General features: G+C 42.9%; 1 protein-coding gene and 1 non-coding gene across 3 annotated transcripts in view; both read right to left on the minus strand.

Annotated features, from left to right (window-relative positions):
* The window catches only part of CCND3 (cyclin D3), an 86090-nt gene that overhangs the window by 16208 nt on the left and 43166 nt on the right, over positions 1 to 26716 (minus strand). The window lies entirely within an intron of this gene.
* LOC111823748 lies at positions 15577 to 15680 on the minus strand. Its single transcript, XR_002826830.1, has one exon. It is a non-coding gene; the product is annotated as a U6 spliceosomal RNA (small nuclear RNA).

A 26716-nucleotide genomic window follows, 5' to 3' on the forward strand; every position in this document is an offset into this window, starting at 1 on the left:
AACAATAAAATAAAAAAATTTTAAAGCAATAAATACAAATACTTTTTAAAATTGGTGTCTCTCACATGGATCTCTCTCTCTCTCCCCCTCCCTCCCTTCCTCTCTCTAAAAACCAACAGAAAAAAGATTCTCAGGTGAGGATTAACAACAACAACAATCATCATTATTGTTGTTAAAACACTGAGCAGAAAATTAAATTTTTAGAAAAGACTTATACCTCTCCCAAACTCACAAATCCCCAGCAGTTGATTCATTTTTATTTTTTTATTTTTTTTTACAATCCCTCCAGGAGAGTTTGTCTCATTCCTCCTCTCACTCACTCATTCATTTATTCCACAGGTCCTCTGTGAAGATACTCCTGGGGCCAAGGACAATAATACGGTGGCAAATGAGACAGTTCCTTTCTTTTAAAGAGAAAAAATGGCCCTAACCAGTTTGGCTCAGTGGATAGAGCATCGGCCTGCGGACTCAAGGGTCCCAGGTTCGATTCTGGTCAAGGGCATGTACCTTGGTTGCGGGCACATCCCCAGTGGGAGTGTGCATGAGCAGCTGATCGATGTTTCTAACTCTCTATCCCTCTCCCTTCCTCTCTGTAAAAAATCAAAAAAATATATTTTTTAAAAAATAAAATAAATAAATAAAGAGAAAAAATGTCCTAGGGGAAATAAAATGCACTTTGCTTTCCTTCTTAATAATTTACCTTTACTTGATTCTTTAATTAACTCAAGCATGTAGGTTTGGGGCTTTGACTCATCATGTGGCCAGAAAGTTCTCTGAAATCAGGAATTGAATCTTCTAGTTTTTTGGTATCTAAGTAGACGCAGAACATGTGCCATCTATCCTGGTGTAATTATTAGTGCTGTACCTTTCACTCTAACGTGTCCCCATTTGGAATAACAGGTGTTGGGGAGGATGTGGAGAAAGTGGAGCCCTCATACGCTACTGGTGGGAGTTAAAATGGTGCAGCCACTTAGGAAAACAGTCTGGCAGTTCCTCAAAACATTAAATATACTTGCCATGTAACCTAGCAATTCTACTCCTGGGTATATACCCAAGAAAAATAAAAACACATCCACAAAGACACTTGTATTCAAATGCAAGAGCATTATTATTATTATTCATACTAGCCAAAAGTGGAAACAACCCAAGTGTCTGTTAACATATGAACAAATATACTGAATATAATGTGGAATATCCATATAATGGAATGTCATTTAAGTCATTCATAAAAAGGAATTACGTACTGAAGCATGCTATAACATTTATAAAAAGAAATGAAGTACTGAGGCATGCTACAACATGAATGAACCCTCAGAGCATTATGGTAAGTGAAAGAAGCCAACCAAAGACCACACATCGTGATTCCATTTATATCAATTGTTCAGAATAGGCAAATCTATAGAGACAGAAAATAGATCCGTGGTTGCCTAGGGCTGGGGTGGTGATGGTAATGGGGAGTGACAGCTAATGGTTACTGAGTTCCTTTTGGGGGTGATAAAGATTTTCTAAAATTAGATGATGGTGATAACTGCACAACTCTAAACATACTAAAAGCCATTACACTGTGTACTTCATATAGGTGAATTCTATGTTATGAAAATTATATCTCAATAAAACTTTTTAAAAATCATTCCAGTCTGGACAATAAATTACATGGTCATTTTCTACCTATTGAAGACTTAACGTGAGTGACTGAGAGAGCATAGGGGCTTTTGAGTTAGAACTAGGGCTGAATTACACCTCTACCACTTGTGTGACCTGGGGCATAATTAACTGATTCCTCACCTGCAAAATGGAGTCACAGTGCCTACCTCAGAGGCCTGTTGTAATGTCAGCAAAATAATGCATGGAAAGTACTAGGAGCCCCCCAATCCTATGTTCAAAGTGCTCAACTTTTATTTGTTATTTTTTTAAAATATATTTTTATTGATTTCAGAGAAGAAGAGAGAGGGAGAGAGAGAGAGAAACATCAATGATGAGATAGAATTATTGATCGGCTGCCTCCTGCATGCCCCACATGAGGATCGAGCCTACAACCCAGGCATGTGCCCTGACTGGGAATCGAACCGTGACCTCCTGGTTCATAGGTCGATGCTCAACCACTGAGCCACGCAGCCAGGTAAAGTGCTGAACTTTTAGTAGATATTTACACTGGCAAAAGTCTGATACAGAATCCATGGATGGACCAATGGATGGAGCAAGCCTGATGCAACTCAAGCCTGAGAGCAGATTGTACCCATTCCTGTAAACTAGATGTTCCCCTTAAAAAGGAACTCAAGCCCGGCCAGCATGGCTCAGTGGCTGAGTGTTGACCTATGAACCAGGAGGTCACTGTTCGATACCAGGTCAGGGCATATGCCTGGGTTGTGGTCTCGATCCCCAGTGTAGGGCATACAGAAGGCAACCGATCAAGGATTCTCTCTCATCATTGATGTTTCTATCTCTCCCTCTCCCTTCTCTCTGAAATCAATAAAAATATATTTAAAAAAACAAAAAGGAACTCAAGAAGAAGCAGTGGACCAAGTTCAATGCTGCTGCCCATTCTGCTTGGTCATTCAGTCCCCCACTAGCATTCTCAGCCCGACTGTGTGCCAAGTCCTAGGCTGAGCTTCCTGGAGAATAATGGGGGAGAAGTCAGGATCCCTACTTTCAGGAGTTTCCCCTCAGCAGTGGGAGGCTGGGCACGTGCAGAGGAAAAAGCTCCCACAAAGGCCGTGTAAACAAGCCCAGGATGACTGGGAGCACCCTTGGTCTGAGTGCCTCTGAGCAGATAACCCAGACTAGGTCAACGGTGTGCTCCTCCTGAGATGGGGCCTCCACCGCCCACCGCCAGACGCTGAGGTGCGTCAAACAGTCCCAGCGATGCCTTCATCAAAACACGCATCCCCAGGTCCCACCCTGGCTCCTCTTTCCTTCACCGGCCTCTAGAACTACAAACATCTGCCAGGCCTTAAGCCAAGGCCCGTGTTTTCATACTTCAGAGACCGTTTTCTATTCCTTCAGCCTCAGCTTTCATGTTTCTCCAGTTCTAACCTCCACGGCTCACATCCCCACCTGGATGTCACAGATGCCGGCGCGCAGGATGCTGCAAACCTGCCCCTCCTCTTTTGTATTATGTATCAGTTAACCGGGATCCACTGGCATCCAAGCTAAAAATGCTGACATTATTCCTCGCAGCTCTTCCCGTTCCAAATGTCCACATTAACCTGGAAGCAGATCCTATCACCTTCTGTTTCCAAAATGTTTCAGGAATCTGGCCCCTCCACTCACTGCTCAGGTGTTCCCGTCTAACACTGGGGCACTACCCTCTCTTCTCACTGGTTTCTTTACCTCCATTCTCCCTCTTCAGCCCACACTCCCCACCCTGCCCAAGCTCTCCTTCAAAAACCTCGGGAATGCAACGTGCCTTCTTTGCTTCTTAAAACCTTAAAATCCCAACTTCTTCAGGATAAAATCCTGACTCCTTATCTGAAAGGAAAATTTTTAGAAGGCTGCCCTGATCTTTTTAAAAGGCTGCCCTGATCTACCTTACATTCTCCCTGGAGCCTTATCTCCCCTCCCCCAACACATACACCTTCCTTATACCTATATTCCAGGTCCACTGACTGGTCCAATATTGATGCTTCTGCTCAGCTCACGCTCTTCTTTCTGCCTACAACACCCACCCCACCTCTCTTGAAAAGTTGCTGCATGTCCCTCAAGGCCAGCTCAAACACCACCTCTGCAAAGATGCTCGCCTCCGTTCCTCCTGCGTAAGTTTGAAGGAAAGTGTGCAGTGAGATGCAGTGGTTGTCCACAGAGGCCTGCCTGACTACTGACCAGTGCCGGGGAATGGGCCTTTGCCAAGACATCGTATCTCAGGGTCTCGCCCTCAGCTTTGCAGGAGAAGCATGCGTTTTGAGGCTGCCTGGAGAGTAGACACAATCTACTTGCCTCCAACAAAAGCCACAGAAAGAAACAGACAAAACAGAAAAACAGAGGCAGCCAGTGAATCTGAACACCAAGCCAGCCAATCAGCCCCTGCTCTCCTTAACTACCATGCGAAGCCAAACTCCAAGCTGGGGATGAGAGCCAGCTCGCCCTCAGCCAAGGCACCGGCTGGGTCCCACAAAAGGCCGTGTAAAGCAGTGGTTCTCAACCTTGGCTGCCCATTAGAATCAACAGTACAACGATTGAAATTTCCTTTGAGAGCCAAATTTTTAAAACTTAAACTACATAGGTAGGTACATTGTTATTAACTTAATTAGGGTACTCCTGAGGCTTAGGAAGAGCCACACTCAAGGGGCCAAAGAGCCGCATGTGGCTCGCGAGCCGCAGTTTGCCGACCACTGGAAGTAATGCTAACAGTGTGTCAGGCGATACAGAACCTGGGTTTGAAATCAAGGTCTGCCGCTTATTCTGTCTGTGACCTTAGACAACTTTCCTAGACTCTCGGTTTCCTCATCTGTCAAGTGGAGCTAATGATCTCTGTCCTGGCTACTCCCTCTGCCTGACCCACCCTTCCCCTAGACACCCACATTAGCTCCTTTCCCACTTCCCCGTCTCTGCTCAATGTTCACCTTTTCAGAGGCTTTCCTAACCTTCCCAGGTAAAGTAGGAATGCCTCCACTCGTCTCACACTCCTCATCCTCCTCATCCTGCCCTATCCCTAGTGCCTGGACCAGGGCTTGACCAGAGAGAACTGTTCAATAAATGCGGTAGAATGGATGAATAAAGCATACCTACCACGTAGAGTTGTGAGGATGTTAAGTGTTTAGAACTGTGCTTGGCCCCACACCGAGGATCCATAAACGTTAAGTTTTATTAGGACAGCCTCCTACTGAGAGCCTGCTGCGCGCCAAGCACCCAGAGATGCCCTAGGGGAGTTGGGAGTTCGGAGTCTTGGTGGAAAGACAGAAGGAAGCCTTGGGAGAAAGGCACCTGCTCCAGCCCACGTGTGAATGTGTGCATACGTGTACGTGTGTGTGTATGTGTGTGTGTGGTCTTCTCCCAGGAAAGACTTACTTATGCTGCAGCGAGGCATGAGAAGCTGGCACACTTGGTGTGCGGTTCAGCACTGCCACCAGGGAGGGTCAGGGTGTAAGACAGGAGGGTGGCAGGGACCGGGGCTGGACAGGAAGGCAGGACACATCATGAAAGGCCTGTGGCTGAAAAATTTGAGTTGTGCTCTGAAGGCAACCAAGAGCTATTAAAGGGTTTTAATATGGACCAGCATTTGGAGTTTAGGAAGGAGGAAGTTGAGAAAGGAGTTAAGAGGTTCTTGCAATAACCTAGTGAGAAATTCAGAGAGCAGCTCATGACAAAAGAAATGCAGGAAACAGAATCACTGGATCTCGGTGCCGTTTGGATGGTGGTGAGGGGACAGCCCAGGATGGTTCAGGCTTCAGCAACTTGATGGAAGGTGTTTCTATTTCCTCTGATCAGGAAAAACGGATTTAGAAAAAAAAAAGATGCTCTATTTCACATGCTGCTTTTGACGTGCCCACAGACATTCAGGTAAAGTCCCACAGCAGCTGGACATAATAAATGGCACCATGACCACCGAGTTCCTACTGTGTGCTTGGGATGCCTAGTGTCTCTTTTCGTCCTCACAACACTCATTCCAGGAAGGCATCACTATCCCATTTCACAGCTAAAGAAACTGAGACTGAAACAATAATGTAACCTCTAAGGTCCACGGCCAGCCAGGGGCCCAGCTGGGCTGTGAACTCTGGTCACGTGTGACGACAGCCTTCCCTCTCCCCGACCTTAGCCTTGAGGCCTGGGGTCTGGACGTCAGGAGTGTGCACCTCTAGAAGTCCTCGGGGCAGGCAGCTGAGCCCCGCCCGGGAACGTGGGAAGAGGGGAATGCAGAGGACACCGCATTTAAGGGGGCAGAGGGAGAAAGCGACTCGGAAGGAAACAACAGCCAGAGAGGTCGGGGAGCGAACGGAAGGCCACGGAAACTGGATGCCAGAGCACCAAGCTGCCAGGGGTCGGCAGGACGCGGACCCCTCCCTCGGCCCAAGCTGTGTCAAACTGACAAACGCCAGCTCCCTCCACCCCCACTGACGCATTCTTTCTTTAGATATGTTAATAGAGGGCATGGGTTAAGGTCGAGCTGGAGCTGGGGGGCCTTTGTGTCTCTTTAAATCAGTTTGCATAGCTTTGCTCTGACCTGTGATGTATCGATTTTATAGTTTACATCAGGGCAGACTATCCTAATTTCAATTTCTGGGAAGGTTCTCCCAGGCTGACCTCCTGCAGTGTGGGATGCAGCGAAATACATCAGGCCTTTAGTTTCAGACCCAGGTTCAAATGTGGGCTCTGCTGTGTGACCCTGGCCAAACCGAACTGCTTAAACCACAGGTTCTTACCTTTCTTGAAAAACAAACAAACAAGGTATATGTATATTGATCTTAGAGAGAGAGGAAGAGGGAGAGAGAGATAGAAACAGCGATGAAAAAGAAACATTGATCTGCTGCCTCCTGCATGCCCTTTACCGGAGATTAAGCCCGTAACCCAAGCCTGTGCCCTGACCCGGATGTTACTGATCCCTTACTGAAGGCTCGGGAATCACACACCTGGGTTTGATTCCAGCTCTGCCACTTATGACCCAGGTTCTTACCTTTCAAATGGGGTGGCTATGAGGGCGAAAGAAATGTACCTAAAACAGCTAGTTTATAGTACGTGCTGCTATTATTACATTGTCTCCACTCACTGCCTGCCTTCATTCCTGAACACTTGGTTAGATTTTAATTCGGATGGATTTCTTGTTCATTCCCAGACCTGGAGGTTAGAATCCCCAGAAGTGGGGCTGAGGTTCTGTATGTTTATCCCCAGGTGATTTTGAAACATCCAGAGCTAAGAACCAGAAGCCAAGAATTACTTTCTCCTTCCCCTGCAGTCTGTATATCTTCATACCGAATGTATCACTCTATCAGTGAACTCTCTTAGTAGGCAGGTCTCTCTATCCTATGACTGGAAATTCTCAGAGGGCCACCCCCCTCCTAGAATGAATGGGGTTATTCCCAAATCAACAATCTATTGAGTCATGCCTCTTCATCCATCACAATAATCTCATTTTCAGAGGGCAACCCAGAGCTTCCTAATGTATTCATTTATTCACTCATTTGCAGTTGCCCCCTTAAGCTCTCTACCACATGAATAATTGAGAATTCAAGTCAATTCTGGGGTGAAACTAGAACAAATAAGAGAAAAAGTTTAGCGCGAGTTCACTGAGTCTCCTCCAGGTATGAGTAACTCTTCCATCAGTAATAATAACAAGAATAACAACAGTTACGTAGCAATTACTTTGAGTCAGGCATTGTTCTAAATGCTTTACATTAATTATGTTAATCCTCTAATTCAACAATTTGCAGCCGGTGTGCTGCAAGAATTTTTTAAACATGCACTGACCTCTTTTCCCTTAGATCAGCGGTTCTCAACCTGTGGGTCGCGACCCCTTTGGGGGTCGAACGACCCTTTCACAGGGGTCGCCTAAGACCATCGGAAAACACATACGTAATTACATATTGTTTTTGTGATTCATCACTATGCTTTAATTATGTTCAATTTGTAACAATGAAACTGGGGGTCACCACAACATGAGGAACTGTATTAAAGGGTCGCGGCATTAGGAAGGTTGAGAACCACTGCCTTAGATTGTCAAATAAATAAAATGACAACAGTCAACATAACAATAGCCCTCTGGTGTGAATGAATCAAAATTATAGCAATTTTTTTTTTCTGTCAGATCACCGCAGAATTTTAGTGATTGGTCTGTGTATGCCGTGTGATGAAAAGGTTGAAAATCGCTGCTCTAATTTATAGTTATTCCTACTTTACAGAGGAGGAAATCGAAGCACTGAGAGGTGAAGTGACTTGCCCAGGTTTACACACCTAGTAAGAGGCAGAGGCAGAATTTAAACCAGGTATTTGGGGTCCAAGATTAGGATTTTACTATTTAAGGGCAAACTAAGGAGAGGGGCTGGCAAGCCCCCGGTGGCCCAGAATCAGAGGACGAAGAAGGCCTGATGCTGTCCCAGGCCTGGGGGTCAGAGCTGACCACAGGCATGGCTTCCTGGGTTGCCTGGCGGAGGAATGAGAGATATGAAAGGGAAATTCCTCCAGGAAAAGAGAACATTCTTGAGGTTTTGTTTTTTTCCCCTTTGGCCTCATCTCTGATTTCAGACCCAGGGTTTCTTTGCTGAGTCATGGAGGACATTTTGAAAGGGGTGGGGTGGTGCAGGAGTGTCACCTCCACACTCCCAGGGCAACAGAACCCCCAAGGCTGGGCACTCTGGGGCCTCCTGGGGCAGTGGTCGGCAAACTCATTAGTCAACAGAGCCAAATATCAACAGTACTTCTTCAAAATAGACTCGCCCAGGCCGAAAACCAACTTCTGCGCATGGGTCACGAAGTTTCAATCTCACTGTACCCGCGCCCGCACGTGGTATTTATGGAAGAGCCACACTCAAGGGGCCAAAGAGCCGCATGTGGCTCGCGAGTCGCAGTTTGCCGACCACGGTCCTGGGGGCCAGATAACACCTGTTCTAAAAACAGTTCACCCAGAGAAAGCCGATTCTACTGCTCTCTTCCTTATCTCCCCTGAGTCTCTTCAATGAATCAATAAGAACATCAATGGATGCTTGGATGAATAATCAAGTAAATAAGTAAGTGACTACAGATACTTACTGATCCCTTACAGAAGGCTCCTCTGGAATCAGACACACCTGGGTTTGATTCCAGCTCTGCCACTTACGACCCTGGGCAGGTGCCAGAAACTCAGTTTCTTCATCTATAAAATGGAAATATTTGTTCCGGCCTGCAAGCTGGGGGTGAGGACCAAAGGAGGTCAAAGCTCTTGGCACACAGTGGGCACTGCATAAATGGCACCTCCTGCGTGCCAGGCACTGAGAGGGGCTGGAAATCAAAGAGGAATAATCTCAGCCTCTAGGACTTCCGTGGGAGGGGAAATAGAGATGTAATGAATCAACACAAGGGATGATGCTAGAAGAGAGGCCAGTTCCTAAGGCTAAGGACCGAGAGAGGAAAAAAGACCAACTGCCAAGCTGGGGTGGACACATCAAGACGATCCTGCTAACGTCTGCGTCCAGGGCTTCTGACGATCACCTGAGCAGAATCACCAAGGACTTCGTGAAAGTACAACAGCCCTGGGTGGGGCCCAAGAGTCTGCATTTGTGCCACCTCCCACAGCATCTGCAAGGCCTCGGGGCACACCTGGAGGCCACAGCCAGGCGGTCATAGGGGCTCTCATTCACAGGCTTATCTATCACACTTTGCATCCATTTTAGGGTGACCTGCTCAAAGTTACTTGCTCCACCTGCGAACTAGTACCTCCAACCTGAGCACCTCCAACACCTGGTGATTCTAATGAATGATTTCAATACCCGCTTAGGTTCAGATCCTTGAAGATGGTTGTTTGCTTCCTCCAGCCTTCACCTTTCCAGGCCCAATCATTCAAACGCTTCAAATGTTTTCCTATCTGGTATTTTGTAATGAATTCCCCTTAAAAGGTCATAGATTTATAAGAAAGGAGTTAATTATGAATCTTTTATTTTTTTAAGCGATGTATTTGAATTGATTTTTAGAGAGGAAGGGAGAGGGAGAAAGAGAGAGAAACATCGATGTGAGAGAGAAACATGAACTGGTTTCCTCCTGTAGGCCCCCGGACCTCGGACCGAACCTGCAACCTGGGCATGTGCCCTGACAGGTAATCAAACTGGTGATCTTTTGGGCAACAGACGACTCTTAACCAAGTGAGCCATACCAGCCAGGGCAATTAGGAATCTTTTATTAATAGAAAACCTTTTCATTCCATGAGGGGAAGCTTTACTGGAAAAGATGAGAAATTTTTGCTGATTTGACACAAAATACTAATATCAAAGAAGATCTCTTTAGCTGACAGCAAATGGTAAGAGGTCTCACCAATTTAAAGATTATTTTAGTTGAATCACTATAACAGAAAACATAAAATGCCTAAAGTCTTAGGCTCATATATGGAAGAAATTTTAATAGAGGTTTTCCCAAATTTGACAACTATCCTGATATTTATAGGCCATCACCAATAATGACTTATGTAGCTGCAATAATCCTTTCTATATCATCAATAATTTTAAAACTTCCAATCAACCATGCTGGAGGAATACTGGGTTATCTTTTTAATTTTATATGTGGAAAATATTACAAAATCATTGTCCTATGGGGATGCAATCAAAGAGGATGCAACCAAAAGACAGAGGAAACAGGTGTTAGAGAGGAGTGTCAAGCAGTTAACATAGATACAGTATTATGTTATTTTCCTGGATTTTATGATGGTTCCGCTTTAACATATTTTCTAATATGTTGTGATTTTATTAAAAAATCTAAATAAATGTTCACTTTTGTAGCTTTTATATTTGTGATTTTATACTGTTTTTCTCCAAGAGGGCCTCTAACATTGCATAAGCTTTAGACCCAACAAAATCTGAATCTACCCTGGACACACCAGAAAGCACAGGCTTCGGGGTCAGACCAGGGCTCACATCGCATCTCTACCACTGGCTAGCTGTGTGCTGTGTAGCCTTTGACAAATTACTTAACCCCCCTGAACCACAGTTTTCTCCTCTATCTAAAATGGGGCGGTAATATCTACCAGGCAGGCTTGTCTGAGGATTAAATAAGACTCTGCATGTAAAGTGGTATGTGACCATCTCAATGACTTTGTGGTAAAGAGACAACTGAGGTTCCTTTGAGGTCACAGAGCTGAGGACAGGGACTTTAGAAAGAATCTGGACTTCAAGTTTAGATGAACAATCCTCATTCCTCTCTATCTCCCACCCCTTTCAAGACAGACAGTAAACAGCAATCCTGTGCTATCCCTGAGCCCCAGCCAACCTAACCCCACCCTCACTCTTCACCAAAGACAGGGAACAGAGACTTTTCCCACGGCCAGCACAACCCATCGCCACGTGGGGAAGGTGAAATGAACACCCCTCTGGCAGTGCCTGTCAGAAATAATGAATCAGATGAAATTAAGAAATACTTGGTCTTTTGTTGAAATAATAAACTTGGTTTTGTGTTCTCCTTTTTCCACCAACTCAACCGACCCCAAGATTCTCTTCTTTCCACAAACGTGTGCCAGGTTCTTTACAAGCATTCTCTCATTCCCTTCTCACAGTGGCCCCATATGATAAGTACTTATAACCCCACTGTGTGGATAAAGATGCTGAGGCTCAGGAAGGTGAGGCATCTTGCCTGACAGGAATCCTGATCTGTCTATCAGACCCAGGTCCTTAATCATTAGGCCACACTGGCTTCCTGTCAATCTCCCCTCGTGTATGTTGCTGTGCAATGGAATTGGGACTTAGGTGCTGGAGTGGGGAGTGGACAGTCAGAGGATCCTTGTGGTTCCCTATCTCCCCTAAGCCCTAGAGTTGCCCAGCTGTGCCAAACTACTCCTGTTTTTCCTCAACCTCCCTTCTGATCCATGCTTTTACTCCCAGTGCTCCCAGCAGAGTAGAGCTAAAAGCTGCTTGTTTCTTGAGGAGTCATCAGGTAGGCGTCAGAAGACCCCATTCTAACCTGGTTTGGCCACCATCTCGCCCTTAGGCAAGTAGCTTGATCTCTCTGGACCTCATTGGCCACACTTTAAAAGTTAGGTAGGAAGGAGGTACTTTCAGGATCCTCTGCAGTTCCAACATCCTCTAAGTGAGCCTATCAGGTGTACATACAATGCAGGTCTCTGAATGTGTTCTTGCTGATTTTCTGAAAATCTACCCACCCCCCACGTTACAGCATCCTCTGTTTCTAGTGTATCACGAAGGCTGTAATATATACAGGGTGATTAGTATGATGTGACTATAAAGTTTAGAGTGACGTGGCTCTGAATCCTGGCTCTACCAGGCCCTGGCTCTACGCAAGTTGGTCAAATCTTCATCTTCTTGAAGTCTCCTTTTCCTCCTCCATAAAATGGTGGTTTCATCATGGTCCCCATCCCATAGAGCTGTTGTAATGATAAAAGAGATGAGGTCTGAAAAGTGCTCAGTACCATGCTGAGGGCTCAGTGAATGAAGGCCATTCAGGTCATTACCACACATGATGTCCTTAGGCCTCCTCATCTGTTTGTGACCTGGGATACAGAACCTCAAAGGGATAACCTCAAAGGAAGACTGAGGTGGAGAGGGGCAGAGGGGTACGGGACATGCGAAGGACAGATGGAGGGATCTTAGGTCCACATAGCTGATCTGGGGAAGAGAATGGACTCACTCGTTGCCCAGCCCCACCCAAACACGACTACCCAATGTCCATGACATGTCAATAAGATGATGCTAGAGAACACTAAAATATCCAAAGTGTGAATTACAGAATATTTCTGAAAGGCTGCCTAAATTTTCTATTGCACAGGCACTGCCAAACCCTGGGCTAAAGCAGAGTCTGTTCTTTCTTTTCTTCTCTCCACAATGGCCCCCTTCCTAATCAGAATTTCATTCTCCATTCAAGCTCTCAACTTGAAGCCTCTGAGAGCTCAGCCCATCTGCTCTAAATCCTTTAAAACAAATAAACTAATCAACCAAGCAACATTCCTACCATTTCTCTCTCTTAAAAAATCTTGGTCTTTACTTATAATAGTGAAAAAATTAAACCAACCTAAATGTCCAACAATAAAGGCTTCATTCCATAAGTTGTAACCCTATAATAGAGTACTATACTATAATAGGATAATATGTTATGATAGAATAATATACTATGATAGAATATCATACTATATTACATAGAATATTATACTATATATTACAATTTAATATTAAAAGCAACCAAAGATGTCAATAGAGTGGCGGTTACCATTGTGGGTCCTGGAGTTGGACTGACCAGGTTTTAACTCCCAGATCCACCACAGACCAGCTGTGTGACCTTGACAAGTCCTGCCTTAGGTGTGCAATGACAGTGATAATAAAGAGGTCTGACTCTGTAGTCAGACTTCCTGACTGGTTTAAATCCTCGTTCTGTTACTTTCTAATAGCTATACTTGGACAGTTCAATTAAAGCCTTCTGTTCCTCAGGTTCCTCACCTGTAAATTAGGATCTACATACAGGGAATTTTGGGGTGAGAAATAAATAACGCATGGTAAACCCTTAGAACAGTACTCAGCACAGCTAATGTGACACTATCATTTCCCCACCCCCACCCCACCTCTAACCCCGCAAGGAACTTCTAAATGTAAACGCATATCCAAGTCACGTAGAGCATGCCACCTTGGAGAGGAGCGCTGAGCTACTCCAGATGTGCAACATCAACCTGCCTCCCGCTCAGGTGGGCTCTTGGCAGGGTTGCCTGTCATCAGCAAGAACTGGTTAACACGTTAAGCGCCCAGTCAGTCACCGGTGACTGACACTATACTTTCCGTCCGGAAGACAAAACAGGCTGGGCGCTTATCCTGTTAAGCAGGCACTAACAAGAACAGCTGGGGCTCGTTGGGGGCTCAGTTTAGTCTGCTGGAGAAACAACAGCCTGACTTCAGTGTAGAGTGAGTCACGTGACGGTGTGCACTGCCCTTGAGCTTAACTGGAAACTCACCCGCTTTCTGCAGAGGGTTCCTGAGGGAGGGTCCCAAGTGCCCTCGTTACCACTCAACAACAGCCCAACTTAGCTGGGGTCACAGAGCGGCGGCCACCTGTTGAACCACAGCACGGTTCAGTTCCCATCTTAGTTCTTCTTGGCACTACTACCAACTCAACCCTTAAAAGGGGGCTGTGTGGTGGGGGGCCAATCTGCTATTTTTCTTGAGCCTAACTGTCAATTCTCCCTGGTTCTTGGCTTCCGACAGAATAAGGCTAAACCATAGGGCAAGTTATATTTTTCAAAGGGCTTTATACACACATGATCCCATTTGAAAATGGCGATCATCACCTACATGTATATAATGTTAACCATTTTAGAAAATGCTTTCTCCTCCACTAATTCCATCTTCACAAGAACACTGGGAGCTGAACTAGAGAAACTCAAGCCAAAAGAGGTCTGGGGCGTTGCCTGGGGAGGTGACTCCAAGGCCTCACGGTGTCATGGCCTCACCAAGGATACTCATGCTTGGGCCTACCTCCTCAGCCCCTCAGGCTCCAAAAGAGGACCTGTCTGCATGTCCAGGAGGGCCTCTACTTCTGGGGAGACTCAAGGTAACCAGGGCCCCCCACACCACGGGGCATCTCACAGCCACGTATGAACAGACAGTGGGAGACACAGCTGCTGAGTGGACAGGACAGAGGCCCCTGGGCCCCTGGCCAGCACATGCTCTCCTACAGGCCCTTCGCCAGGGGCAGCCAGAGGGGAATCAGAAGGGGACTTGCTGGGTGAGGGACTGGAACTAAGGGAGGCAGCCACAGTGCTCAGTGTCAGGGGCACAGACCAGGAGAGGCGACTCTTTCCGCAGCAGGAAAAGCGCCAGGCCACACCAGGCTACCACGCCACGCAGTGACCTCTTGCCTCTTTTTAACAGTATCCAGAGCTGTTGGATCTTTCTTTGTAGATACATATGTTAGTTTCCCGGTCCAGTGACAATCAGGCCTCATTGGTCTCAGAGCCATTCTGTCTCTTTAAGGTAACTCAATCCTTCCTGGTTTGGTCTCATCGTCTGCCCCTGAGTCTGATTCTTCTTCCTCGCTCTGGGTGGAGGTGAGGGAAGAAGTGAGCGATGCATCTCTGCCCTTGTTAGATGGTGGTATTATTATTATTATTACCATTATTATTATTTTATAGATGAGGAAATTGAGGATCTGAGAAGTTATAACAAAACTGTCTTTCTGTGTATGAAAGATATCAGACGATACGCTTCTTAGGAAGAGATCCTCCTGGCCCGCAGCACAGCGCTCCCCATCAGGAGCCTTCAGCATACGCCTGCCAATCTGAATGCAGAATATGTGAGGCTTAGGGCCCCCGGGCAGCTGTCCCTAAAAATGACTGGCTCCCTGCCAGGAGGGTATCTTCAAAGAACTGTACAAGCTCCGTAGTGACAGGGCTGTACAGATCCATTCCCATCTTTACCCACTTCCCCATCTAAACGCTCCCATTTGCAGCACAACTCGCTGGATGTGGGGTCTAGGCTGGGCCCTGAAATGAGAGAGGCTCAGGGTCAGGGTGGATTCAGAAGTACCTCCTTCAGCCTAACCAAATTATTCACTTTCCCCACAACCCTAGTTCCCAGAAACTTACACCTCACAGACCAATAAAATTTCCCCCCAAAACCTAAAAACCAAAAAGTAAGGCTATTACCAAGTAAGGTTATTAGGGAAAAAACCTATAGTCTATATATAACGTATTTCATAAAATAAAGACTACCTGAACACCAAGCCCTTAGAGAGGGCTCAGAATAAAGGACATTACCTTTAGTGGAAAGAATTTAGTTACATAAAAAACCCAGTACATCATCTGAGAGAACTAGCCTGGAATCACAGTCCTACACCAGCAACCCCCGCCCCCCCAATCCCTGTAGCACTTGGCACTTCTTCAATGATGGTAGCTCACACTACCTGAGACAGCTCATCTATTTTCAAAAAACTTGACTAAGGTTTTTTTATTTTATTTATTTATTATTATTTTTTAAAAATATGGAACGCTTCACAAATTTGCGTGTCATCCTTGCGCAGGGGCCATGCTAATCTCTGTATCGTTCCAATTTTAGTATATGTGCTGCCGAAGTGAGCACCAGATTTTTAAAAATGTATAACGTATAAATATATTATAAAAAATTAAACTGTTAGGGATAATGCTTTAGGAACCTGTGTCTATCCACTCCACCCCATTATATATGCTGTATCACCTTCGGCTGAGGCCAGATTCCTGGGAGTAACTAGAATAATAGCTAATATACTGAGCACCTCTATGAGCTGAGCACTGTTCTAAGTGGTTAATAGGCATTCACTCAGTTACTCCTTAGATCAACCTTATGGGGTAAGTACAATTATTATTCCCATTTATAGATTTTTAAAAAACTTAGAGTAATATGCCCAAGGAAGGGGCCAAGTTCAGATTCAAACCCCAGCAACCTGGCTCCAGAGCCCATACTCTTAACCGCCACACTTGTTTGTGCTAAAGCTTCCTTACATATCCAATTGGGAGGCAAAAAATATACTTTCCACTTCCTTCTCCCTCCCATGGCCCTTGCCCCAGTTCATCCTCTCCTTCCCTTTCTACTGCACTGACCCTAACCTATATTCCTGCCTCCATTCTCTCTATCCAATGTACTCCCTCCAGTCTTGCACATATTTAAGTTTAATCTAAAATTATTCTCATTATAAAAGTAGTTATGCTCAATTAAAAAAAATAGCAAATATAAAGTAGAAAGAAAAAAACCCCCAACCTATTCATAGCCTTACCAACCACTGAAACCATCTCTATGACACATTTTGATAATGTTCCTTATAATCTCTTTTTCTAGTACACAAGCCATTTTTTTAAAACATGAGATTAAAAAAAACACACAACTTGGCTCTAATCATATTATAGGTAGAATTCTAGTGAAAATTATCTTGAGCATTTTTCATGCTATTAAACATATTTACATTGTCAATGTAAATTTAAGCTCTGATCATACTAGTTATTGCTCAAAAATGTTCAATATCTCACCCCATGCCTATCAAATAAATTTCAAATTCCGTAGTCTGACATTAAGGTTCTCTGTAATCTAGTACAGTGTGTTTTTGCTCCTATTTTCCATACCCTAGCCCTGTCTCAACATGTATTTTTAACAAATGGGATCTCCATTGCTTGAATACTTCCTGTACTTTTTCCACACCCCCTTGGGTCTTTGCTGACCCACATGATCTAGATTTTAGAGGACACATACAATTTTGATTGGCTTATGCTTAAAATGAACTCTTATTTCACACACAAACCTATTCCCACCCTCTACCCCAACCCCAAGCTCCACCATCATTTGCTCAGGGCAAAAATCTTTTCTTAAATTTTTATTTATTGATGAGAGAAAGAGAGAGAGGGAGGGAGGGACAGACAGAAAGAGAGATAAAGAGAGAGAGATTTGTTGTTCCACTTATTTATGCATTCATTGGTTGCTTCTTGTATGTGCCCTGACCCGAGATCGAACCCTTAACCTTGGCGTATTGTTATGAGGCTCTAACCAACTGAGCTACCCGGCCAGGGCCTACTCAGGGCAAAAACTTGGAGTCATCTTTGAGTCCTTTCTTTCCTCCCACATCCCACATCCAATCAATCAGCAACTCCAATGGGTTCTGCCTTGGAATATCTATCATGAACCAAAACACTTTTCAGCATCTGCCCCGTGACCCCTCAAATCCAAGCCTCTATTTCTCTATTCCTGGACCTCCCTGCTTCACTCTGCCCTTCACACAGACTGTTTCCAATGCAGCAGCCAAAGGTCTTTAAAAAACATAAATTAGAGCAAACCATTTCTTGCCTTCTAAGTGCCCAATGGCCTTCCATCACATTTAGAATAAAAGCCAAAATACTAGGCCCTGACTATCCCTTAGACCTCATTTATTACAACGCCCAACTTCTTTTACTCCGCTCCAGCCACACTTGCCTCCTAGTGGTACCTCAACCTCAAGAATTAGATCAGGTTTTAACATCTTTTACCTGCTGTTTCCTGTGCTCTTCCTCCATAGCTGTGCTGACCAATATGGTGGCCACAGGTGTCTACTGAGCACTTGATACCTGGTTAGTCTGAATTCATATGTGCCTCTGAATGTAAAATACACACTGGATCTCAAAGACTTAGTGCAAAAGATGCAGAATATCACATTAGGAGTTTTTATATTGATTACATGATGAAATTACATTTTAGACGTATTAGGTAAAATTAAATGCGCTATTAAAATCAATGTCATCTGCCCCGGCCAGTGTGGCTCAGTTGGTTGGGTGTCGTCCCATGCACTAAAAGGTTGCTGGTTCAATTCCCAGTCAGGCTCCATCCCCGGGAGGGTGCGTGCCGGAAGCAGCCGATGGATGTTCCCTTCTCGTATGGGTGTTTCTCTATCTCTCCCTTTCCCTTCCTCTCTCTCTGGAAGTCAATATAACATCTTAAAAAAATAATAATGTCATTTGTTTCTTTTTTACTTCTTAAACGGAGCTACAAGAATATTTAAAATGATCTATGTGCATTTCTATTGGACAGAGCTGCCCTGGATCACTGGTTCTCCACCTTGGTTGCACATTGGAATCACCCAAGGGACTGAAAAAGTATGGGTGCCTGGGTTCCATCTCCAGAGATTCTAATTCAATTGGCCTATAGTGTGTGCTGGGCACTGGGATTTTTAAAAAGCTCCCCCAGGTGATCCTAATGTCCAGCCAGAACTGAGAATTACTATTGTTCTAGATTTTTCTACAGCTCCTGTTTCAGGCCTCAGCTCTAATGTCATCACCCCAGAAAGACATTCCCTGACCAGCCCAATTAAAATGGCACCATCATGCCCAGGCATTCACTCTCTACTCAGACCCTGCTTTATCTTTCCTCATCATTGTTTCACTGTTAGATATTCTATTACACACTCATTTGTTTTTGTGCTTATGGTCTGACTCCCCATCAGAGCTTGTAAGATTCCCAAGGCAGAAAGTTGGCCTTATCCCTAGATAAATATTTTCAGCCTAGAACAATGCATGGCAAGGAGAAGGTGCTGAATAAATATTTGTTGAATGAATAAGTGAATGTTCAGGCCATGGACCCATGAAACTAAGGGCCCCAACTGCTGGAAGGAGTTACCAGCCATCAAGATGGTCACTTCTGCCCTGACCGGTTTGGCTCAGTGGCTAGAGCGTCAGCCTGCGGACTGAAGGGTCCCGGGTTCGATTCTGGTCAAGGGCATGTACCTTTGTTGAGGGCACATCCCCAGTGGGGAGTGTGCAGGAGGCAACTGGTTGGTGTTTCTCTCTCATCGATGTTTCTAACAATCTATCCCTTTCCCTTCCTCTCTGTAAAAAATCAATAAAATATATTTTTTAAAAAAAAGATAGTCACTTCTCGAGAGTCACCATAAGCAATGACCACACGCTGGGCACCCCCTAGCTTTCTCTTTCTCTCATTTCCTCCCATACTCCCTCTCAGTTAAACCTCAACAGTGTAAATTTGGTAGGTTCCTGGAAGACGACTGGACAATAAGTACCAAACATTTTAAAAATATTCATGTTCTTCTAGGAATCTAGTCTAAGGAAGCCAGAGTAGCATACAGATATTTACATTTATTTGGATAATCACCCCAAGAGTACACAGAACATTAAAGATATGGAGAAATGCTCCCAATATTAAGTCAGAAAAAAAAATATGAGTAGAAAAATGGTTAAAAAATAACACAAGTAAAAAAAAAAAAAACCCTGGCTAGGGGAAAAAGAAGGAGACATATGTAATACTCTTTGTAATACTTTAAGCAATAAAAAAAAAAACCTGGCCAGAAAAAATGATTCCTACTTTATTAAAATATTAGTGTATGATGGAGGGCGCTGACATGTTCTATCTCTTGATCTGGTACTCTGTGCTTGTCACATGACACCTGTGATTCGTACTCCGGTTTTATGCTCAGAGAGGAATACTCTAAAACATTAGTATTAGTCATCTACATAGTGGAAGTATCAGTGATTTAAATTTTTCTTTTCAAATGTTCTTTATTTTCTGTAATAACATGCTATATTTCTACAATTAGAAAAAATGAAACAAATTTTAAATCTCACTCCTATTAAAAATGATCATGCCTTATTACAGGTCTTTTGGAAGGCAACATATCAACAGATATCAAGACCTTTAAAAATATTCAAATCAGACACAGAAAATGGCTAGAAAAATCCACAGCAAACAATTAACAGTGATCACTTCTGTAGAGTCTGTCTGGGGTAAGGGAGTGTTGGGAAACGTTTACTTCTATACTTAGTATATTTCTGTACAGTTCATTTATTTAACAATGAGCATGTGCTACTTTCAGAATCATACACACAAAATCAAACCCTTGACAAGGAGTCTCATCTCCAGAAATCTATTCTTAAATAAACAATATGAATGGGTCTATATTACAGAAATTGAATCAATAATTAATAATCTTCCCAAACAGAAAGCACCAGGCTCAGATGGGTTCACTGGTGAATTCTACCAAGCATTTAAGGAAGAAATTATACCAATTTTTTAATGATCTCTTTCAGAAGATAAAAGAGAAGGCGTACTTCCCAACTTATTCTCTGAGGCCAGCATTATGCTAATACCAAACCCAGAAGAAACATTGTAAGAAAAGTACAGACCTAATCTCTCATGAATATGGATGCAAAAATCTTCAACAAAATATTAGCAAATTGAATCCAACAATGTACAAAAATTATACAACATGACCAAGTGAGATTTATCCCAGGTATGTAAGGCTGGCTCAACATTCAAAATTAATTCATGTAATCCATCACATCAATAGGCCAAACAAGAAAACCACACGATGATTCAGTAGATACAGAAAAAACATTTGACAAAATCCAACACCCACTCATGATATATCTCAGCAACCTAGAAATAAAGGGGAACTTCCTCAACTTGATAAAGAACATCCATCAAAAACCTACAGCTAATATCATACTTAATTGTGTGAAACTTTAAGTTTTCCCACCAAGATCAGGAACAAGGCAAGGATGTCCCCTCTCACCACTATTTTCAACATTGTACTGAAAGTCCTAGCTAATGTGCAATAAGACAAGAAAAGGAAATAAAAGGTATACAGGTTGGGAAGGAAGAAACAAAAAGGTATTTGTTCACAGAGAAAATTTGAATCAACCAAAAAAATCTTGGAACTAACTCACGATTATAGCAAAATTATAGGATACAAGGTTAATATACCCAAACCAATTACTTTCCTAGATGCAAGCAGGTAGAACAAGTGGAATTTGAAATTACCATTTACATTAGCAACCGCCCACCCCCCTACCCCCCGTCAATGAGATAGTTACACATCTAACGAAATATGTACAAGATCTAAATGAGAAAAACTATAAAACTCCGATGAAAGGTATTTTTTAAAAACCTAAATGAACAGTCCTGGCCTGTGGCTCAGTTGGTTGGAGTATTATCCTGTATACCAAAAGGTTGTGGGTTTGATTCCTAATCATGGCACATACCTAGGTTGCGGGTTTGATCCCTGGTCAGGGCACGTACAGGAGGCAACCAATCTCTCTCTCAAAAAACAAAAAAACCCACCAGAAAACAACCATATCCTCCAATGAGGTGTTTTTTTTTTAAATGAAAATTACAAACAAGCACCACATAAGCAAAGAAATATTCCATGTTCATGGATAGGAAGACACAATATTATCAAGATGTCAGTTCTTTCCAACTTGATTTATAGATTCAACACAATACCAATAAAAATCCCAGTAACTTCTTTTGTGGATATCAACAAACTGATTCTCAAGTTTATATGGAGAGACAAATGACCCAGAATAATCAACTTAATATTGAAGGAGAGGAACAAAGTCAGAGCCTGACACTACCCAACTTCAAAACAGTATAGTACTTGTGAAAGAATAGATACATAGGTCAATGTAACAAAACAGAGAGCCCAGGAATAGATCCACATAAATATAACCAACTGATCTTTGACAAAGGTGCAAAGGAATACAATTGAGCAAAAACACTCCTTTCAATAAGTGATGCTGGACCAACTGGACATCCACATGTAAAAAAATGAATCTAGACACCAATTTACACCCTTCACAGAAATTAACTCAAAATAGGTCATAGACTTTAAATATAAATCGTAAAACTATAAAACTCCTAGAAGATAACACAGGAGAAAACCTAAATGGCCTTGGATATGGTGATAATTTTGTAGATACAATGCCAAAGGCATGATCCATGAAAGAAAGAAGTGATAAGCTGGACTACATTAAAATTAAAAACTGCTGCTCTGCGAAAGACAACGTCAAGAGAGTGAGGAGACAAACTACAGCCTGGGATAAAATATTTGCAAAAGAGAGAACTGATAAAGGGCTACTGTCCAAAATATACAAAGAACTCTTAAAACTCAAGAATATGAAAATTAATAATCTGATCTAAAAATGGGCAAAAGTCCTGAAGATCTACCTCATCAAAGAAGCTATTCAGATGGCACATAAGACTATCAAAAGACACTCAGCATCATATGCCATTAGGGAATTGCAAATTAAAACAAAAATAAGATACCACTTGTGTAGGAAAAACTTCAGTCTTCCTCCTGTATGTCTTACCCCTTTACTCTCACGCTACCATATTCACAACACTTCTGACATGAGATCTGGGTCCCTCCACACACACACACATTAAGCAATTCTGCAACACCAGCTGGGTGTCCTACAATTTAACCTAATTCTAACACTATCTACCTAGTGTCAGATCCCACAGGTTAAGGGCTCAGTCCCACTCCAGATGCCAATTTACCCACAACTTCTGCCTGACTTGGCTACAAATCTGAGGTTCCCATGAACTGCTCCCCTTTGGATTCGATTAATTTGCTAGAGAAGATCAGAGAACTCAGGGAAACACGCCTACCAGTTTATTAAAGGATATGATAAAGGACACAGATGAGCAGCTAGATGAAGAGATTCATAGGGCAAGGTCTGGAAGGGTCTCTAGTATAGGAACTTCTGTCTTCGTGAAGTTGGGGTCCGTCCCCTCTTGGTACCAGGTGTGTCTCACCCACCTGGAAGCTCCCCAAACCCTATACTATTGGGATTTTTAGAAGGCTTCCTCATGTAAGCATAATCAATTATCAACTCCATTTCCAACCCCTCTCCTTTTTCTATGGAATGGAGGGATGGGGCTGAAAATTCCAAGCTTCTAATCATAGTCTTTCTAGTCCCTGTCCAGAAACCATTCAGAATCCCACTCAGAGTCACCTCAGTAGAACAAAAGACACTCCTATCACCCAGGAAATTCCAAGGGCCCTGTCTCCGGAACTGGAGTCAAAGACCAAATATTAGAACAAAGATGCTACCTGTGCTCTTATTGGTTAGAAAATCACAAGGGTTTTAGGACTTTGTGTCAGGAACTGGGGACAGAGACCAACATATGTTTTTTCTATTATTACACGCCACTACACACCTATGAGAAGGCCAGTATCCAGAAGACTGACACCAAATGCTGGTGAGGATGTGGAGCAACAGGAACCTTCGATCATTGCTGGTGGGAATGCAAAATGGTACAGCCACTGTGAAGACAGTTCGGCTTGGTGTATGCTTCCACTTGTTTGTAGCTTCCTCTGTGTCTTTCTTCAATGTCCTCTCGTTTTCCGAGGACAGGTCTTCTACCTCCTTGCTTAACTTTATTCCTAGGTATCTTATTTTTTTGTTGCCAATAGTAAATGGGATTGTTTTCTTAGTTCCTTTCTGGGATTTTACTAGTATATAAAAATGCCACTGATTTCTGGACATCTTCCCATGCACCGAAAGACTGCCAGTTTGATTCCTGGTCAAGGCACATGCCCAGGTTGCAGGCTCAATACCCGGTAGGGGGCATGCAGGAGGCAGCTGATCAAGGTTTTGCTCTCCCATGGATGTTTCTCTCTCCCCATCTCCCTTCCTCTCTCTCTAAAAAAAAAAGGAAAAAAATCAATTAAAAATATATTTTTTAAAATGCCACCGATTTCTGGATATTAATTTTGTATCCTGCTACTTTGCAAAATTCATTTACTAGATCTCGCAGATTTTTGGTGGAGTCTTCAGGGTTTTCTATGTACAATATCATGTCATCTGCAAGTAATGACAGTTTTACTTCCTCCCTTTCTAATTTGGATGCTTTTTATTTCTTCTTGTCTGATCACTGTGGCCAGCACTATGTTGAATAAGAGTGGTGAAAGCAGACATCCCTGTCTTATTCCTAATCTTAAGGGAAACGCTTTTAGGTTTTGCCCATTGAGTATGATACTGGCTGTAGGTTTTTCATATATGGCCTTTATTATGTTGAGGCATGATCACTCTATTCCTGCCTTGCTGAGAGTTTTATCATAAACGGGTGTTGTATTTTATCAAATGCTGTTTCTGCATCTATTGATATAATCATGTGATTTCTTAATTTATTTTGAGAGAGAGAGAGAGAAATATCGATGTGGGAGCTGCCCCCTACCAGAGATGGAGCCCATAACCTGGGCTTGTGCCCTGATAGAGAATTGAACTGGCAACCCCTCTGGTGCATGGGACAAATACCCAACCAACTGAGCCACACTGGCCAGGGATGATCAAGTGATTTTTTTTTTAAATGTATTTTATTGATTTTTTACAGAGAGGAAGGGAGAGAGAGATAGAGAGCCAGAAACATCGATGAGAGAGAAACATCGATCAGCTGCCTCCTGCACATCTCCCACTGGGGATGCGCCCGCAACCCAGGCACATGCCCTTAGCCGGAATCGAACCCGGGACCCTTCAATCCGCAGGCCGACGCTCTATCCACTGAGCCAAACCGGTCTCGGCGATCAAGTGATTTTTATCTTTCATTTTGTTTATGTGATGTATCACATTTATTGATTTGTGGATATGGTATCATCCTTGCATCCTGGAATAAATCCCACTTGATCATGGTGTATGATCTTTCTAATGTATTGCTGTATCCAGTTTGCTAATATTTTGTTGAGGATTTTAGCACCTATGTTCATCGGGGATATTGGCCTATAATTTTCTTTCTTTGTAGTGTGTGTATCTGGTTTTGAAATTAGGATAATGACAGCCTCATAAAAAGAGTTTGGAAGTCTTCCCTCCTCTTAGAATTTTTTGGAATAGTTTGAGGAGGATAGGTGTTAGTTCTTTGAATGTTTGATAAAGTTTGCCTGTAAAGCCATCTGGTCCAGGACTTTGTTTGCTGGGAGTTTTTATTTCATTGTATTTTATTTCATTACTGCTTCAATTTCATTAGTTATTATTGGTCTATTCAGGTTTTCTGATTCTTCCTGATTCAGTCTTGAAAGATTGTATGTTTCTAGGAATTTGTCCATTTTCCTCAGGTTGTCCCATTTGTTGGCAATTAGTTGTTCAATTCTTTGTATTTCTGTGATGTCAGCTGTTACTTCGTCTCTTTCATTTCTGATTTTATTTATTTGGGTCCTCTCTCTTGTTTCTTGGTGAGTCTGGCTAAAGGTTCATCAATCTTGTTTATCTCTTTAAAGAACCAACTCTTAGTTTCATTGATCTTTTGTATCGTTTTTGAAGACTCTGTCATTTATTTCCACTCTGACCTTTATTATTTCCTTCCCTCTGCTTACTCTCGGCTTTTCTTGTTGTTCTTTGTTTAGTTCTTTTAGGTGTAGGTTTAGATTGTTTATTTGAGATTTTTCTTGCTTCTTGAGGTAGGCCTGTAATAATGCTATGAACTTCCCTCTCAGAACTACTTGCTCTGTGTCCCATAGATTTTGGGTTTTTGTGTGTTCATTTTCATTTTTCCAGGTAATTTTTTATTTATTCCTTCGTCTCCTTGGTAACCTATTTATTATTTAATAACATGCTATTTAGTCTCCATGTGTTTGTTTGTATATTTGAGTTTTGTTTTGTTTTTTCATTGTAGTTGATTTCTAGTTTCATGCCATTGTAATCCAAGAAGATGCTTGGTATGATTTCAATCTTTTTGAATTTGTTAAGACTTATTTTGTGTCCTAACATGTGGTCTATCTTTGAGAATATTCCATGTGTACTTGAGAAGAATGTATATTCTTCTGCTTTGGAATGAAATGTTCTATAAATATCAATTAAATCCATATGATCCAGTGTCTCATTTAAGGTCGCTGTTTCCTTGTTGATTTTTTTGTCTGAAAGATCTATCTAGTGATGATAGTGGGGTGTTAAAATACCCTACTATGACTGTATTGCTGCCCATCTCTCCCTTAAAGTCCACCAAGAGTTATTTATACACTTAGGTGTTCCTATATTGGGTGCATATATGTTTACAAGGGTTATGCCCTCTTATAACAGCAAAAATTTAAAAACAAGCTTATAGTCCAATAGAAGGGAAATGGCTATAGAACTATATCCCACAACCATTCAGTTATACTTGTGAAGCATTTATAAATAGCAGGGCAAATGCTGAGAAGTTAAAAAGAGCAGGTATACAGCTCTAGCTGGTTTGGCTCAGTGAATAGAGCATCAGCCTGCGGAATGAAGAGTCCCGGGTTCGATTCCTGTCAAGGGCACATGCCCGGGTTGTGGGCTCGATCCCCAGTGGGGGGCGTGCAGGAGGCAGCCAATCGATGATTCTCTCTCATCATTGACTTTTCTATCTCTCTCTCCCTCTCCCTTTCTCTCTCTGAAAAAAAAAAAGAAAGAAAAGAGCAGGTATATATGTATAATTGTATAACTAGAATGATAAAATTACATGTGGCAAAAAGACTACAAAGACAATATACTGAAATATTATCACTGAGTTCTCTTTGGGTTTTGAATTTTGTTTTTATAAATGTTTATTCTTTTTATTGTACAACTCAATAACAGAAAACTTAAAAATACAGAAATGGCCGAACCGGTTTGGCTCAGTGGATAGAGCGTCAGCCTGCGGACTCAAGGGTCCCAGGTTCGATTCTGGGCAAGGGCATGTACCTTGGTTGCGGGCACATCCCCAGTGGGGGGTGTGCAGGAGGCAGCTGATCGATGTTTCTCTCTCATCGATGTTTCTAACTTTCTATCCCTCTCCCTTCCTCTCTGTAAAAAATCAATAAAAATATTTTTCTTTAAAAAAATACAGAAATGTATAGCACACAGAAATCACCCATAATCGCAGTACCTAGAGATAAC

The sequence above is a fragment of the Myotis lucifugus genome, unplaced genomic scaffold (assembly GCF_000147115.1).
Source record: "Myotis lucifugus unplaced genomic scaffold, Myoluc2.0 scaffold_653, whole genome shotgun sequence".
Lineage (NCBI taxonomy): Eukaryota > Metazoa > Chordata > Mammalia > Chiroptera > Vespertilionidae > Myotis > Myotis lucifugus.